The sequence below is a fragment of the Calonectris borealis genome, chromosome 3 (assembly GCF_964195595.1).
Source record: "Calonectris borealis chromosome 3, bCalBor7.hap1.2, whole genome shotgun sequence".
Classification (NCBI taxonomy): Eukaryota; Metazoa; Chordata; class Aves; order Procellariiformes; family Procellariidae; genus Calonectris; species Calonectris borealis.
In genome coordinates this window covers 18801945-18817540 of record NC_134314.1, presented here as the reverse complement: position 1 = coordinate 18817540, position 15596 = coordinate 18801945, and the positions used below count along the sequence as shown (strand labels likewise).

Below are 15596 nucleotides of genomic sequence, written 5' to 3'. Positions count from 1 at the left end.
ACTCCGGCTCCGCGGCTGACGGCGCCGCGGGGGGTGGAGACCATGTCGGGGGCGGCGGCGCCCTGCCGCGGCTCCGCGGGATAGCGCGGGGCGCCGCGCACCTTCCGCGGGCCGCCCCGTGCCGGCAGAGGCTGGAGCGGCGGGGTAAGGCGTCCCGGGCAGCGGGCGCGGGCAGCGGGCGCGGCAGGAGGGGTGCGGCCGGGAGGTGGGGGCACCTCCGCCGGCCCCGCAGAGCCCGGGGGGGGGGGGGTTGTTCCCGCTCCCCGCCGCGGCGGTGGGGCAGCGGGAGGCGGCGCCGAGCCGCGCGGGTCCGCGCGAGTCGCCCACATCCCCTTACGTAAAGGGCTCTGCCCGCTGCTTCCCGCGGTGGGCGCCCGTGCCCGGCAGCGGGCGGCGGGCCCCCTCCTGGGGTGCCGTAAGGGCAGAAGCAGCGTCGTGTCTGCTGCCGAGGGCTCTCTGCACCCGGGGGCTGCCCCCGGCATTCGCCGCCACCCGCCCCGGTGGGTGCCTCTTCGCCGGCAAGGTGGTGTGTCTGTGCGAGGCGAGGGGTCGCTCGGTTTTGGGAGCGGTACCTGGCTGTAAGGGGGTTATGGCAGATCACAGGCCGCCTTAGAGGAAGGGGTGCCGCCGGCGGTGCGGGTTCCAGCGGGTGTTGTCGGGCACGCAATGAAAACGGTTACTTGGGCTCGCGTGTTTTCTGTTCTGTGATTTCCATAAATGAGCTAAAGCTTCTTGAAACAGTTCAATGCCTTGGAGTGCAATAGCCACTCTTCGAGGGGGTAAAAATAATAAATAGAGGGGGTGTGGACTGACATCCACCGCCAATGTTCTCAGATACAAGTGAAATGTGCAGTTTGAGGAGAAACTGGTTTGTTTGGGTTGCAGGGGTCGGAAAAGTAGGAGTAGGGCTCGGTTTTTTCATGCTTGTATTTTTTTTTTTTCTCTCACTGTGCTTGAGAGATGCTACCGTTGACTTTTTGGAGATGTTAGAAGAAACCATATGTATGTTAATGAGGTTTCCCTCCCACCCCCTGGATCCCCAGTGTCGTTTTACATCGAGGGTATCTTATTCCTGAAAAATCAGGCCCTGTATCACTCTGTTTTTATTGCCTTTAAAGAACTGGGAGTGTCAATGGGGCAGGCTGGTGGAAGAAGATACAAGCTGTTTGAATTTCCATTATATTCTTGGAAATACTGTAATTTCTGCCGTGGAACATATTATTCTCTGTTCTATAACAAGCGTGAATGATGATTTATAAATAGATCCATTTGTTTATATTGTTCCCGTGTAGCCAAACAACTGTTTACATTGTGAAATGGATTGCTTCATTTCACATTAGCTTATCAGTGCTGACCCAGGAGTGGCTACAGCTGAAGTTACAATGTTCTTGGGCAGAGTGCTACTGGGGAGATTACATCAGTAGTTCAGGGTTGAACTCCTGGTTGCTGGCCTTTCTGTTTGCTTGTGTGTGCTTCCCTTATAGGCATGAAGTGTAGTGAAGGGGTTGGTTGGAGGGGGGGGACAGGTGTGTGGGGATGTGGTGTGTTGAGGGGCAGATTTGTGCCTTTAAAGTAACTGCTCTGTTCATACTTAGATGGGACTTTACAGCGTGGGAGAATTTGAGTGACTGTCTCCTGGTAATGTTAGGGCATCAGTCAAAGTAACCTGACTTGAAGTTGGTTAAATACCCAACAGAAACAAGATCAAGTGAGAAAAGAGTGTGTGGAGGGAAATAATTTCTTTTGCTTAGGTACTACTTGAAAAATACAGGATTCTTTTTCATGATGAAGTTTTATTCCTTTACCCCTCCTTTTCCCTGGCCATCATGTCTCATTATCCTGTTGTGCAGTCTGTATATTGTTCACGAGGTGGAGAAACCATCTGTGATTGAAATATGAGTACAATGACGGATGTTTCAATCTAACTGCTTTGAATGAGACATCCTTTAGGTAAAACAAAGGGTTGATTTCGCACCCACCCCACCCCCGGCCTTCTAAATTGCCCTGATTTCTATTCTGGGAGCTGCTAGATCAAATCATGTGTTTATCATCCACAAACAGTTATTGTAGATTTTTGCCCTTGAAGCACAGTCCAGTATTATGAGTTATCTTCACTTACATATTTTTCATATTTCAGTATTTTAAGGCAATAATTTGGGGGGAGAGGGGAAAGGCTATGTATTTGCTTAACTGCTTTTGTTTCCAACGCTTTTTCCAGTACTACATTCCAAGTCTTTGTCACATTTTCTGTGGGTTTTTTTTATAACTTCTGACAACTTTCCTTTCAGTTAAGCCAAAGGACAAGGCTGCTGTCTTAACCATGAGTTTTGGCTGCGGTGGCATACTGGGGGTATGAATGGCTTCAGTGTATCTGCTGTATTTACAAGAATGCTCTCATAGGCTGGCAGAAAACTGTTGTTTGCCCTCCCAGTGCCGATTCAGGGAAAAAAAACAACTCTGATCATCCTGCAGCTTGATCTGTGCACATCGACCCTTTCTCTCCTAGAGACCCGACGTAGCAAGGGAATCGGAACCTCTTCTATTTCTCACCGTGTTTCCTGTGAAGTAGTATTAATAGGCAGGCAGTTGAGTTAAGAGTCTATGGTTTGATTAGCATGTTTGCTTTTAACTGTATTCCTTTTTGTATCTTGAGTTACAAAAAAGAAATGGAAAACAATTACAAACCAACCCCCCACTCAGTTTGAATGGTTTAGCAATTCTGCTGTGTCTAACTTGGGCTGTGGTCAGCTGTTCTTTTTGTAAGAGAGGATTCTGTTCTATTGTGCTTTGCAGAAAGGAGCTCATAATGTTCATCTTTCCCTGACCTTTTGAAGGAGATCAGACAAAAAGATGATAATGATAATTTCTATTTTTCACTTCTGATGGCTGGGAGGAGCTGTTGAAAATACACTTGCTCCTCTGGCTGCATGCTACAAAGTAATGGGAATGATTTTTCTATCTCATAATCAGATCAGAAATGCTTACAGTTTTTCTGCCTATGCAGTCAGTGAATACTGGAGCTGGCAGTGGTAGTACAAAATGGGTTTTCAAATAGCTTGATTGTTTGCTGATGATGCCATTTATGGTGGTGACACCATAAGTGTCCTTTCTCAAAAAGGCTGAAGAAAATGAGGAACAGAGAAAGTGAACCAATGTGTCTGGTAGTTTTATTTACTGTGAGGAAACAAATTCTTATCAGATAGTTCCAGTCTTGGCAAGACAATGTTATTTCCTTTTTATAGCATCATTTCCATCTTTTCATTCAAAGAATAGCAAGTGAGTTGGTAGCTTGTTGCATTAAAATACTTTGCTGTTATCCTCCAGGTATGACTATGACAGTTTAATACAACTACATCTCGTTTGTATTTGATGGAAATGACTTACGATTGAAGAAATGGACTAAAGCTTACTTAATATAACCTTTTTCTACCATATCCTATCCAAAGGATCATCTGAAATACTTGGGAATGAAGATGGGTCTTGCAGGTTGTCTGGAAAATAACAGATTCTGACTTAGCAGGTTCAAGCATTATTTTTTTCACTATATACAAGTGCTCAACTTAGTTTGCATTGATCACAGCTTTGCTTGTGAGCAGCTGGTTTCCAAATATTTGGAAACTTTGTATTTACTCTTGACTTTCACTTGGAATAGTTTGTTCTGTTTCTGGAGTATTGGGGTTATTTCCTGTTATCATGAAACTCCACAACTAGCTCCAATCTGTGAAAGATATCACTGTGATTCTTGGAGAAAGTTTCTGCTGACCTGCCTTTATCCCTGCTCCAGCCTCTAGTAAATAGGTCATCCGCAGCATAAGAATTGGATAATACCTGACAACTGTTGTACACATCCAGCCCTTGTGGAGGACTCTTATATTTAGCTAGTGAGGAATGAGAAGATGAATTTAGGAAAATATATTAAGGCAGCAATCCATTATTGGCCTGCCATAATCTGTTATGTGATCAGCTTCTTCCTATGCTTATTACTTTTGCTGTTGCTGTTTACCAGATGGTCTGCTTCATGTTTTATTGCTGGTGAGGATCCATAGAGAGGGAACCATGTCTAGATTTCTTCATCTTACAGATATTAATCTCCTTTTGTATATAGTTATATATGTCTGTGTATATATATAATGTTCTATAAGTTATATAATGTTATATTATATATATAAAAAATATTTTTTTACCCTTGAATTTCTCTAAACAATGTCTGTAGGGGATAGATCTGGCAAAATTGTCAAAAGTGATCACATACTGTCCCACCCACACTGGCTTTCCTGAAGCACTCGTTATTACAGCTTCTGGTGTCTTCTTCTCAGCACATTGCCCTTGAGGTACGTCCTCTCCAGATTTGGATATGCTGATAATGAAGCCTTTGTTTTGTCCAACAGTGCAGACTCATGGAAGCCTCCTCCTGTTGCAGGTAGCTGGTGGGCACAAACTGTGGCAGACCTGTGCAGCCTGTTCCTGGTGGGGCAGCAGAAGTGGCAAGGAAGCCAGGTTACTGAATCACAGAATCACAGAATGGTTTGGGTTGGAAGGGACCTTCAAAGATCATTTAGTCTAACCCCCCTGCCAAGGGCAAGGACATCTTTCACTAGATCAGGTTGCTCAAAACCCCATCCAGCCTGACCTTGAACACTTCCAACGATGAGGAACCTGGGACTAGTTCTTTTTCTGGTATTTAAAAGGATCTTTTTGGCAGATCAGTCTTTCTGTTATTGCCGTAGATGAGCCTGCTAGATGACTGCTAAAGCTACACATGCACTGCGATCCCCAGAGTAACTCAGGGTGGTGGGTCTGCTGTTGCCCTGAGCCTGCAGTCCGGCCAGATGCTCTTGCTTGAAGGACTTTTGGGAAATGCCCAGCTGTTGCCAGGTACTCAGGGGTGTTACGTTACGTCAGGCCCTCGCAGGAGGAATTCACACCCCGTTTGCAGGCAGGGCTGCCTGCCCACAGTGACCAGGCAGGGTAGCTGTAGTGGGGTGGGTGTGCAGAGCCTGCTCCCTGCCCAAATGCCTCCTCCCTGGGGTGACAGGAGGGGTCACGCCACATTGCTTAAGGCAATTATATTTTTCTGGGCCTGATGCTTTAGACAATGTTTACATCCTCTTAGGAGGAAAACAAATGTTATTTAACTCTGGTTAAATATTGCTACTTAAGGAAACAGTTTTTCCTTCATCTCTCTATACCTGCATTAAGGTATATCCATCCAGACAGAATGAGAGCGATGCTCTGTGAGTTGTGTGGTCAGGCTTGCGTCTCCAGTGCAGTCTTGTAACAGCGACTGCAAATTCAAGACCAAGCTATTTGCAGTCAGTGTATATATATATTTATTATATATTTTGGTTTTCTGAGAAAATAGAGACTACGTGCAACTCTGTGAATGTCTTTCGCTCTCACTCTTAGTAACTTCTAAACCTTTTGACCAATTCCGGTTGCATTTGTGAGAGGGGTAGAAGCTTATCTCCAATAAACCTACAAGTTTTCTGGCAGTAGGCAGCCTAGGCAGATGGAAGGATCCCCGCTGAAAGAGAGATTGCAGTCTGAACTCTTCCTACAATTTTGACACACATTCCTAGGAAACTGGATTTTACTGGCTCAGTTGCTTAAGAATCAACTTATATTGTGCTCCTATTTTTCGACCCTATCTCAAATTAGACTGTTACTTCCTCTTTGGATATTTTTGTAACAGTTTAGAATATGGAGGAAGAGCAAGTGTTTAGTCTTCAGCCCCAAATAGCTTTATAATACCACAGAAAGTGCATGATGAGAAAGAAAAGGCTTTTTTTTTTTATAAGTATTATAATGCTATTCTTCATATATTATAATAATGTGCTGCTTATGTTAATTCCCTTTTGTTAAAATAATTATTTTAACTCTCTTCTTTCTTTTATTCATTTTGTCTTATAATAGCAGTTCTTTAGAGACCCAGAAACTTTTAGTTGTCTTGTGTAAAGATAGTTCCCTCAATGGAGCATGTTACTTGATAGGACACAAACTGAAACAGTTCAGTCTTATTTCCATATTTCTCCTCTGTATTTGTTTTGCATAAACATACCCTGTGTGACCCTTTCAGTTAGCTGATCACTTTTGCATGGTGATATCTGTTGAATACATCTTACGGTCTTCTGTTTGTTTCTTCGTGCTGACTTGATTAATGTTGTACCCTCATCTTCCTTCATGTATAATACATTTCTTGTCACGCATTTGGAGCCTAGAGGAGAAAACACCTACACCTACTTTCTTTAGATTAATTATGCATTACGTTTACCTTTGATGTGTACTGTCCTTTCTTACCTTTGTGGAAAAAGTGCTGACCAAATGAGGGTATGTGTAAGAGGATACGTTGAGGGTACGTGTAAGATGTGTTAGATTTGTGGAGAGGCAGTCCATATTTAATTTTTTCTTAAAGACCCACAATTTTAAAGCTTTCCAGTTTTTTTCCTGATGCTATTTGTACTTCTGATATTTGTTGACATCTTAGATTTTGAAAGGCTTGCAGACGACATTTCTCTCTACTTTAAATTACTAGGTTATGCTTGTGTCAATCATTGTTTCCTAGTTGTGTGCATGTAGCTTTCTAGCAAAGGTGTAGTGACGACATCCACTAGCTGCAGCTGGAAAGCTGGGAGAGGTAGGATAACCATGGTCACTGCTGTGGGATGCTTGTGCCAGCTCAGACTGGTGCTCATTGCATCTTGAGGTCTGGGCTCAGGTGATCCTCAGGACCCAGCTTGCCAGCTGTGCAGGCAGGAGCACTGCACCTGTGCTGCAGGGGCTGCCTGGGAGGATGCAGGATCAAGGTGACACTGGCAACTTCGCCACATGTGCATGGGGCAAACAGGTCAGGAGCCTGCTGGGCTCTGGCTTGCTCCTGAGACCAAGCTGGGGTCATAGGCTTTGTGCCTCAGGTAAGCTGGGTAAAACAGACGAGGCAACTCTTCCTATTAATCACTGAAAGGTGAAATCTGTAAAGGCTGCTAAGCACAACATGGTGGTGAACTTCGTAGTTGCTACACGTGTTGACACCAACCACTTCCTAAGGGTGTGGTGTGTATTACCTCATCTGCAGCTCTTATGGTAAACAGTTAGAAGCCTATATGTTCATGGCTTTTCATCTGTTCATACTCACCTGCAGGGTGTAAGTTTATCTCAAGGCTCCAAGCGAGTTTGTTTTTCTTTATCCTGTGATGTGACAGTCCCCGGCCTTGGGAAACATTACGCTAGGAGCATTTGTGCTGTGCGAGGCTTACACTAAACAGTGCTGCTGACCCTGGCACCTGTCCATGCTGTTGTTGGCTCCGGTATGTCTGTTTGGTTGTGCCCTGTACTTTGGATCCGTGTGGCTCCGAGGGAGCCGTTCCCCGCAGCGTGAGTTCATCCTCCTCTCCGCTGCAGTTTCTCACCTCCGCTGCTCACCTAAGCAAACGCCGCCAGAGCTTGGCTCGCGTCAAGTCGCTGCCGTCGCTGGGTGTCAGCTGTGGTGGTGTCCAGTATATGTAACCTCCTATATTCATCTCCTTTCTTCCATGATGTGATGTCCCACTGGAGCAGCAGCATCGGCCACGTACTTTGCATGCATTTTCATCTGAAAATCCATTCTCAAATATTTTACCAGTGACTGTTATTGAGTGAAACGTATAATTCTTGCTTGCTTTACTGTCCCTTTGCATCTGCGAAGAGACATTAGAAGGGTGATAACCCCCTTCTCTCTCACCTTTTGTTCCAGGTTGACATTGCCTTTGAAAAATCTCACTTCAGAGGGAGCAGCAATGTAGTTCTAGCTTCACTTCACGTTAGATATTTAGCTTAAAATCAAGTTATGACAAATCCTTAGACGACTCATAAATCCAAAGAGTGTGATAGTCTTTTTAGCAAACTGTCAGTTAGCACTAAATATTTTCACCAGTCACTTCACATTCCCATTAGCTCCTTAAACAGCTGAAGTTCACAGATCTGAATGAAATATAATGTTTATGGCTGTGTTCCCTGCCTTTCAATTTAGTCTACTGCTATGAAGCTTTATTATAGTTACAGGTAAATGTGTTTTCAGGGGCTGCTCTTTCTCGGGAAGATCGCTGTTTTGTTTTCTCTTGTCTGACAGGTCTGCATGTTTTTTGGGGGGTTTCTTTGGTTTGGTTTTGTTTTCCTCTCCTCCACGATTCTACTGTACTGGTCTCCAGACAAATGCAGGCCTGTCCCTGTTACTTTCATTAATGGGAATCGTTGCTTTTGGTTGGGATGATTCAACATAGCTGCCAATATAAGGAAGAGTCAAACCATCATGTCCCCTCATTGTGCTAATAATAGCAATGTACCATTTTTCTGGCAGGCAACGCTGCTGCTCATGGCAGCTTCAGGGAGGGATCGCTGGAAGCACAGCAGGGTCATTCAGGATCTCTGCTTTTTCTTCTCACCTTGGTATCTTTTCTCATACAGCTTCATTATTCACCCCTTGAGACTGAATCTTTTTTTTGCATTGAAATCACTGCGTATTTCTCACTGTGGTATCAACTAATTCTGATCTTGAACTGTGGAAGAAGGGCAAAGATGGTGCTATTTTTTTTGGGGGGGGGGAGAAGAAAAGAAAAAAAACCCAACAAAAAAACCCAACAAAACAGTTTTTGTGCTACGCTGGACAGAGTGTTACTAAAATTACAACTTGGAGAGTGCCAGGGTAAAACAATATATGGGTGTGCACATCAGGATGTCCTATCAAAGTCACCTCAACTAACACGAAAATCCACTTGTCTTCTCAATACTGAGGGAGCTTTCATGTCATTCTCTTAACATGGGTGACATGGGAATTGTCCAGCCCTACTGGTTATGGAGGTTTTGAAAAATTCACAGTGTCTGGAGTTTGATATGAAAGAGGAAATTCTTGTTCTCCTCAAAAAAAAAAAATCTTTACAGTCAAAGAAACTTAAGGGAAGTAGGCTTAAATGAAAGACAGTAGAAATCTGTCAGGTTATGGCAAGGTCTAGATCTTTTCTAGTTTAAAGATTTCTGATAAATGTTTCATGGACTTTGGTTTTTGTTTCTTTAATGTTTGCCAGTTATGCTAAAAAGTTGTTAATCTTGGGGGGGAGGGTGGGGAGAGGGTCTGAAGCAAATCAAGAAAATAACCTCTAAGTAAAGTACAACTTAATTGCTTCAGAAACAGCAGCCCTACCTTTTCCCTGAGTAACTGCCTGCATTACTGCAAGGCCTGTGTAAAACTGCTAGCAAGTCAAAATGGCCCATTGCTTCACGTAGCAGGCTGCTCGACCGCCCTCTGGGAGGGGAAAACCAGCCCATACAGAGTAAGGCTGTGGGGCCGGTGTTTATCTGATGGAAGAGAGCAGCTTAAAGGACATACTGAGAAGTACCTGAAGCTAGAAGTGAACGGCCCACCTCTAAACAGGTATTGGGGGTGGTGATTGGGAAGAGAGTAGGCATCTGTGCACTTGGAAGTTGCTGGAAGGCTGCAGGAGGTGAGTATCTGACCATCAGCAGGTAGGTCTTCCAAGAAACATGTGGGAAATGCTCTTTATAGAAGCTGTAGACCTGAGCTTGGGTGTTTCATGTTAGCCAAAGTCTTTGTGTCTGCTGTCCAAACGTTCCAGTGCTTGAGTGGGAGAAAATCAGAGGTTCCTCGACGAGATCCCTGCCAGACATTCATCAGAGCTTTGATTATTTCCATTCAGTGAAGATACGCAGAACTCTATTACTTGAAAATGGTAAATGCTGTAACATGACAATAAGAAATAATTTAAAAGACCTAGGTTCCTATCTGGTATGGACCTCTTACCTTGAATACAGACATCAGGTATAGGCACATCATGTTTTGATGCATTTATAAAAGCGAAAGAGAACTTCATGATAACTGTATCTTCTGTGATTGCATCAGTATATGCTTAGGGAGTCTAAGTGCCTAATTGACTTTCTCTTTAATTGAGGTGGTTCCTGCCATTTAAAACTAATAAACCTACAGTGATGGGAAGTCTGCAGGGACCAGAAAAGATTCCCTGATTTGCCCGAGAACTTTTTTCTAAATATACTGTTCTCATATTTCTCTAAAACAACAGTTACTTTTCATAATAATAATACAAAAAACCTCCTCCACTTTCATTTTTTTCTTCCTACTCAGCAGCCATTCAGTACACTGAAACAAGGAAATGAGGATGTTTTGAAATAGGGATACTTTGCATAAATTATTTCCGAAAATACTTGCTGGTTTTGAATGTTGACATTCCCTATGGATGTTAACAGTTAAGTAATATAATGGAACTGTCAAAGAAAACAAGATACGAGTTCCTCAGAAAAGAATAATGTAAATATAGTGGTTTTCCGCTCAATGCGGTATGCTTTGGCAGATGTCATCTGTTCTGGGGAAGTACCACATATGCAAAGCACGCAACTGCAAAGAGGGTGGCTTCAGGGCAATCTGTCCCAAAACGAACAAGAGCATTGGGCATCTGATGGTACATCTTAAAAGTGTATGAACTCTTAATGTGCAAAGACTTAGTGTGTCTGTGAACGAGTGAGCAGTACTGTATGACAGGGAAGATGTGAGTTATTTCAGAACCTTCTTGGAGGATTGTCTGTGTTAGCCATGGAGGCAGCCAGGCTGAATGGGGGCCTTTGACTACTGTGGTGTTATGAATTACAGCATTGCATGCGATGCTGTAAATGAGTAAGAGTGCACACAGAGAAGGAGAGGCTGTGTACCCTGTATACAGAGCTGTATTTTTCTCCCTGACAGTTCTTGTTCGGATCATTTCCATCTTCTTGTATGCGCTCTCTCCCTGTGTTCTCCTGTGTGTGTAGGGGGGTGTTGGTTGGTTGGCTTGGTTTTGAGGCTACGTGGGAAACTTGAGGCAGAAAACAGAAGATAAATAGCACATCCAACTCCCTCTTCCATCAAAGGACCGTAGTCATCTCTTAACTGACACAGTGCCTTTGGTAAATGTGCTGATACCACACAAGATACAGGGGAGGAGCACTGGCAGTCACATAGAGCTCTAATCCAACAGGCGCAGGGAGATACCCCCCAAAGTTCCAGGGATATACGGATGTATGCCTATAGTGATAGCTATAGTGATAACACTGTTCCATCAATTTCTTCTTGCCTCCTTTCTTGCCTCTGTTTTGACTGTGTAGCTCACTGCTAGTCAGCAGTGATCAAACCATTGCCAAGTCTGGCTGTAGACTACACAAAATGCAGTTGTACTTGTGTTAACCTCTGTACCTCTGTCGCTTGTTGTGTGGACAATTTGTAGTCCGAAAGGAGTTGCCCTGTGTTTTTCTCTCACCGAGTCAGTCTCTCGCGTGCTCAAGTTTCAAGGGGAAATGCAGACACTTCAGGACTGTAGGAATGTGAGTCTAGGGCATTTAAAATGAAAATTTCCTTCATAAAAAAGAAAAAACCAAACAAAACCAAATAACCCCCCCCACAATCTACCTTTTTTCCAGTCAAATTCTTTGTGTGTTTCAGAGTACCTGAGATGAGAAGCAACTTCTCTGGTCCCTTTGTGACTGACTGTCAAAATGAGGTCAGCTTAAATCTGTGTGGGATTCTAGGTCAGGCTGAACCTGCCCTTAGACTCCTGTTTAATTTTAGACTCCTGCTTAATTTCTCTGTAGTACTTTAAGCGAACAAAGCTTTAAAAAATATTAGCAAATGGAAGAACTAAAAAATGGATTTACTTTCTCATACATATCTGAGGGATGGATAGAAATTTCCCCAAATTCAGCCATTTTTACACCATTTGGCTCTTCCTTCCAAATCATAGTCAAAACATTTTGATATTTCTCCTTAACAAACTAGACTAGCAAGCATTTTTTTCCTACACACTTTCCTTCAAAGTGGTATGATATGCCTACATCTCCCTTTTTATAGGATCCGTACAATATTTCATCAACTTTACTGCATTTGAAGATCATCTGGAAGGATTACAAAACCTTCTCCAGTAAGATAAATATGAAATACTGATTTCATTATGTTAACAGTAGGTTTTGATTGTTTGTTCTTCACTGGAGGGAAAAATAAATATAGGGAAGATATTTTTCCATTCCAACCTTTTAATGAGCAGGTGGGGGGGGGGGAGGAGTTGTCTTCTCATGAAGACTTAATTGTGTGTGCTTTTCTATTGCACATATTATAGTAAACCTGGTAGTAAAATCCAAGTTAAGACCACCTCTTCTTACAAATCTGAAATGACAAGGCTTCTTTTGCAACTGCATCCAGGAGTTAGTAGAGTAGTAATAGCTGTCAGGTTCAAAGCAGAGCTAGTAATTAAATCTTCTGGCGTATCATGTTAGAAATGTAATATATTTCCCTGTTTTCAGCACACAGTATCTCGTATATTAGTACGAACGGATCTATTAAAATACCTTTTATCACTCTGCTTTGAGCTTTTCTCCATGAAATCATGTAGCTGCTTTCTGTAAAAAAAGCCTTTGAAGAGCTTTCCGCATCTGATTGATCTGATAAAAAGCATCTTATTGTCGTGAACCAGCCAGACGAATAACTGTTCAGCTGTGGTAACCTGAATAACGCTTGCCAAGAGAAAATGATGTGGGATACGTAAACCCGAGGGAAGGAGGGGAAGGATTGTGGTGGGTGAGTAGCTTCAGACCCCGTTCCCGGGAGTCCATGGGAATTTCACCTCCTGGCTTGAAGGACAGCAGAGTTAGGCTGACACTAACTGAGCAGCAAGGAGCCTTACCCAAAGCTCGTATGTGCTTCTCTCTTCACTACACTGTACACTTAAGGTCTGCTTAAGTGTTTCAAGATGTAACTCTATGTAACCTCTCTGGCACAGGGATCACAGGACTTTGGCTGGTTGCGACACAGCAGAACTTCCCTCTGACGAGTGCCTTGTGTCCCTGGCTCCTGCGGGAGCCATCACCCTGCCGTTCTTCTCCCCTTCTGTAGGGGTAACAGTGTAGTTCTGTATGAAATGCAGTCTCCTGACAAGGCTAAGGAGGCTGGTGAGGACATCACATTTTGCATAATCACGCATTGTCACCACCATAAGTAAAGGTGAGAATCCAAAGCTGAAATTCCCTCTTGTGCATATAACCTGTCAAACTTCATCCTTTTTCTTATGTGTCCTTAAGCTTTCCTCCTTGGAGCCTATGGCTGCCAGGCCGTGAGCTGCATCATCAGCTCTGACAGGATGGAGGGAGACAAGTTTCACGGCCATTCACGCCTCCCAGCTACTCTTGGCTGACACAAAAAACAGATGAACCATGGGCTGTCACACAAATGTAGAGCAGATCCCACAGCCTTTCTTTCTGCATCTGTCACTGGTCCTGGGCTGAGCCTGACACAGGTTTCCTAGTTCTGCCTGTCAGCTTGTGGCTCTGTACAATAGAGCTTTCTTGTTGGGAAAACCATTACAGCACGTCAGCAAAAGCATGCCGGATGAATGGAGCAGCAGCTGACTGCAAAATATAAACAAGTAGATGTCTGTGGGAAATAATCTGGGAACGAAGATGCTCCAGAAGGACTGGGCCTACACCAGGCACCATTTAACAGTTTCATTTGTAAGACAGAAGCTTTTTTTGAAAAAAAAAAAGAGGCAGATTATGCTGTTTAGTCTGTCATTCCCAGATTTTAATGATAAGTAAGCAGTCGAAGAATTATTTCATTCTTTTTGATGAGTAAAACCAAAGGTAGGTATGCAGGGTATGGCTGAATGCAGTCAGATTTCTCGGTGACAAGAAATTTTCTCAACATCCATAGTATGGGAGACTGCATCCTGGAAAGCAGCAACTCTCCAAAGGTATTGGGCATCATACTGGATATAGAACTTTAAGTTACCAGTGCACTGTTGCAGGGAGAGGAGAGAGGGCTAATTTAATCCTTGGCTGGTGGGATTTATAAAAGAAACATTTTTCTCTCTGCATGGCATTAATGACAGTAAAACTCAAATTCTGTACCTGGTTCTAGTTTTCACATCTTTAAAAGGTCTTTTGAAAACCTGCAGGAGGTATATAAAAAGAGCCACAAGAATTATTAGTGCTGAAAAAATTCCTGGTAGTGATTTAATGTGGAAAGGGTGGGGTGTGAGCAGCTTTTATTTTTTTTTTTCCCCTGCATTTGTCTGTTTGTAATTATTGGATCCAGATAATTTTAGGACAGACTTCATCTCATCCAAAGACAAATGTCTAAAATAGGTTGGATGGATTCATCTGTCAGGTCCATCTCTGTGAAACAGAATGCTCTGTTGGTGATGGAGGAGAGTGTCACCGGCTGATCAGAAGTAGGCAGCTGGCTCTTAAACACTGGTGAAAAATGAAGAAGAGAAAACAGGCTGAGGAGGTTATTAAAATTATGGAGAAGGAGTTTGGGTTTTTTACATGAATTAAATAGCAAAAAAGGGGTTAAAATGGCAAGGGGGCATGCAGGGGAGGTGACCATTGCTTATGTCCCTTCAGAAATACTTCTCAAAGTCAAATTTTGTTAGTTGAAGCCCATGAAAAGAAGGAAGATCTTGAGTGCCTGGATGAGCATTTTAGTTGTCTGACAGATCAGAAGGAAAAGACTGCATTTTATATATATTATGCATGTTCTTTCTACAGGATTTAGATGTACAGGTTCTTGTTGAATATCATGATCAGGCTGCAGACTGGGGGGCTGGCAGGATGCTGGCTAATCAAGGAAGAGCCTCTTGGGAAAGCCTTGTGTGGGAGGGGAGATAAGAGGTTTGTCTGGCTCTGCGTAGAGCTTAACCTAGTAGCTGGATACCTCCAAGGAAATGTCAGAGGGGAGGATTGAAATTTCCAGTTTGGATAAGGCCTGGAATAGGAGGTAAATCTGTGAGCTTCCTCTGTAGAAAGGATAACTGAATTTTTGTGGCTGGAAGAGATTGCCCAGGAGCAAACAGGAGAAGAGACAAAGGCCGCTGATAGAGGGAATTGTTTCCTCAGGATCCCTCCTGCCTTTGAAGGATAGAAGTGGGAGAGGGGCCCGGGGAAGGCAGGGCTGGTGGAGCGGTTGTGGAGTCCTGAGTGAGGTGCTGCAAGGGCAAGATTTTAAGAGGAAGAAAGAGGTCGGGAGGTGCCCGAGTCGGATGAAGCTGATGCAATGACTGAGAGTACTGGCCAGGACAAGTTTTGTGCTAAGAAAGAAGAAGGGCTGGCAGAAGAGCTGGAAAACATCTGTAGCAGAGCTGTAGGAAAGGAGTTTGCAGGCAGCCTAAAACTTATCATACCCCGACAGTATGAGAAGAGACTGAGCATCTTGGCTGCCTTGACAAGAAAGTATCTTGTACTAAATTTCTCTTACTTTCTTTTTTTATTTTTTATTTTCATCCTCCTCCTATTTAGAGAGTGAGAGGCATAACTAGAACCCCTGGCTGAAATTCTAAATGGAAAGAAGGTGAATGACTGCAGCTCTTCAAACCAGTAAACTGCCCTTCCCACCATGAGAGAAAGTGGTGGATCTCTTGAGGTGCCCAGCCCAAGGCAGGTCATGTGCCCGAGCAGTATTTGTTAGCCATGTACAAGTTACTTGTCTTGCTTTCAGGGTACTTGGGAAATGGGTAATAATTTGTGGTTAACAAGCTAAGCATCCAATGGTCCTTCTGACCTCAAGCTTCAGGATT

At 43.6% G+C, this 15596-nt stretch overlaps 1 protein-coding gene across 2 annotated transcripts in view; it reads left to right on the top strand.

Moving 5' to 3' along the window:
* The window catches only part of RNF144A (ring finger protein 144A), a 66014-nt gene continuing 50418 nt past the window's right edge, over positions 1-15596 (top strand). The window contains exon 1 of one of the 2 annotated variants that reach the window (XM_075145112.1): positions 1-144. The gene's annotated coding sequence lies outside the window, so the exon portion shown is untranslated. Of the gene's footprint in view, positions 145-12470; positions 13028-15596 lie in introns of those variants that run through there. The other variant, XM_075145113.1, reaches the window with a different exon arrangement.